The sequence below is a fragment of the Notolepis coatsorum genome (genome assembly GCF_963971535.1).
Source record: "Notolepis coatsorum genome assembly, chromosome: 5".
NCBI lineage: Eukaryota > Metazoa > Chordata > Actinopteri > Aulopiformes > Paralepididae > Notolepis > Notolepis coatsorum.
The window spans coordinates 174,343,347-174,346,588 of record NC_140169.1 but is presented as its reverse complement, the minus strand read 5'-3'; positions in this window follow the sequence as shown (position 1 = coordinate 174,346,588).

Sequence of the window (3,242 nt, the reverse complement as noted above, 5' to 3'; positions counted from 1 at the left end):
CTGTAAAGGAATGTGAATCACTACCCACTTTCAAAAACACTCTCAAAAAACACCTACGTGAGACTGCAATTCGAAACTGGCCTCTACAAATGTCCTAACCTAGTTGTACAGTAAATGACCAAGTAAGGCTTTGTCAGTATTCCAATGTACAGTGTAAAATGTGTGTGTGTCCCCTACCCAACCCCCCCCCCCCCCCCACCTCCAATGTACAGCCCTCACCCACCCACCCAACCCCACCCCACCCACCCAACCTCCTCCAATGTACAGTTTCTATGCCAAATGTACATACACTCTTTTTCTGGACACTTTTGTATCACAAACAGTACTGTATTTGCAAATCTGATATGTCATAAATGTATAGATGTAGCAGTACTGTCTATCTGTATGTCATGTATGATGTTATGATGAATTGAAAATGGGGGACCCTGATGTAAACAAGACGAAAGTCTTTCTCTGGTCTGCATCCCCTTAACAATTGTATGTACTGAGCTGTACTGTACTGTACCCATTCTGCAATCTGTTAATAAACTTTTCAATCAATCAATCAATCAATCAAACATGAGATAGAGCCCTTTAGTCAAGGGACTAGTATTTGTTTTGGTTTGGTAATTTTTTTTTTTTTTGTATCTGTTTTCCTCCTGCATATTTTGACTGGTTGTCAAAATAATAATAAAAAGAAAACAGCTGATGACAACTGCCTCCGTGACTCCTTCTTTCACCACTTGGCCAATGTGGTGTCAGAAGAAGTAAAGACAACAGAGGAGGCCTCCCAAGAAGCAGCCTGAAGTGGAGGAAGGTGCCACAGGAGGTTTGACTGGTGGAGAAATGAGAGAGAGAGAGCACAGCCCAGAGGCCTCATGGCTTTCCCTTACTACAGGTGTATTCAATTCAGCAATCAGTGGTCCCCTTTTTTTTGTATCCACTTTTTTCTCCTTATTTTTCTATTTTTCTCCCATCCCAATTTCGTAATTCCAATTCTTCCCTCCCCTGTCTTGAACGTTGCTAGACTATGCCTCCCACTGGTCGGCTGTAGTGAGGATAGAAGCCTTGCATCACGTGTCCCCTCCGGTACACGAGGAGGCAGCCTGTTGCATCTTTTCACCAGACAGCTCGATCTCTCAGTGACGAGGAGTAACGCGTGGGAGGCTCACGCTGCCCCTGATTCTCCCTGTTTCTGCTGTACAGGCGTCACCCAACCGACCTGTAGGAGTTGCTGTCCACAACGTCCAATCCCCACCCACCGGCTTTCCCACCCTCTAACACTGCCAATTGTGTTAGTATGACGGCCGGCCAAGCCAGAAGCAACGCAGAGAGCTGGGCTCGATACCAGTATCTCCTGCGTTAGTGGCGAGCGCCTTGCCCACTGCGCCACTTAGCCACCCCCAGAGCTATCTTATCTAAAAGAAGAAAAAAAAAAAACTGTAACGGAGAAAGTGGAGTGATGGATTTAATTGAGCATAGGTACACGTTTCATCTCGTTCTGGCAGAAAACCTCAGAACATTACTCATTCATCAACGTGTTCTACGCACAGATCTGTGCTTACCCTGTGCGTACGATCATTTCTAAGCAAAGAGTGGGATTCATCAATTTCGATTTGAACTTGACTCCGTGCTTACATCTACGCACAGGTCAGACCACACTTACCTGACGCCCAGTGGTAGAATATATTATTACAACAAGGAAATTAGCTTATGTGCATAATAACACTGGCATGTTCTGTACGAACCGTAGTTCATTATAGTTCATTGTAAAATAGCAACAGTAGTGTAATTATGGTCAAAACCCTATAAATAGCATTTGGAATAATAGATCTTTCTCTCAGAATGAATGCAGCATGGTTTATATAGCGTTATCGGAATATACGGGGTGTAGGCTACTGACTGACTGCGCTCCGCGTAGCTTGATTGATTGATTGATTGAAAAGTTTATTAACAGATTGCAGAATGGGTACAGTACAGTACAGCTCAGTACATACAATTGTTAATTCGGGATGCAGACCAACTTTCGTCTTGTTTACATCAGGGTCCCCCATTTTCAATTCATCATAAATCATAAAGCTCAACTCGTTATTATTTTGCGCACAGACCTCCGAAACACGGGAACGTTTTGATTATATTTAAAAGGCTTTACGTTAAACGAAACAAGTGGAATTTCGAAGCTGTAAGCAGAATAAGTCATATGAATATAGTGTTCTTCCCCCTTTTTACTGTATAAGAAAGAATAGAAAACGCATTGCAATGACACCATGCAGATAGTGGACAGACTATGTATATGATGGGATTCAAGTTCGCGTTTTTGTTGCTCATAGGCATGCTGTCAGAGTATGATATCTTAATCAAACATTCTAGAACATTTGTCGTCACAGATCATGTCCTAATAGAACATAGGCTATGGCATGGATCGTGATATTGTGTGGACTGTAATTATTACTGTACCGGTACCACCCATTGTGACAACAGCCTTGTGAGTCCCGCACACAAACATGATGGAATTCAAGTTCATGTATTGAAAGGCATGCCTACATCATACATGCAGTGAGATTCATTGTTCTTGTATATGCTCTCTATTATTGTTTATATAGGCTACCCAATACTGACATCAAAATAGATTGTAGTATGCCTCTAGAAATCATATGCAGCAGGTAGAAAATTGACGGGAGATCCATCGCGATTTGGAATAGAATTGAGGAGAACTTTAATCCCTGGGTATCAATCAAACAACACGGGAAAAGGCAGTCATATTCCAGCGCGGTCTTTATTAGCCGACAACAAAATAGATGCCTCAAAAAATCATATAGCCAATCGAACACAACTAATAAAGGCATTCATATTACAGCACGGTTATAATGACACACAACCAACACCAAACAGTGGTCAACGAACAGTCTTTATTAGTATTCTGAGCTGTCCAGGCAGAATTGCAGCAATGGTCTTAGGGAGCCGTTGATATCTGACATCACCGTTTACAAGTCCGCCTTTTATTATTTATCCCATAATACGCGATAGTGTCTTCTTGGTTCGACAGCAGTGAACAATCTTCGTGGAGTTTCTCAGGGTTCCGCTCGGGTCAGTCCATTATTTCACATCCCATGGGGGGTGTTTCCTCATTTTCATGACCATATATGGATAATCATGCACGAGCATTGACGGTAGAACAAAGTGGTATTCATCAACACGGAGGAGCATAGAGCCTGCGTACGCACCGTGTGATGAATCCCGACTTCCCTGTGCGTACACTAGTT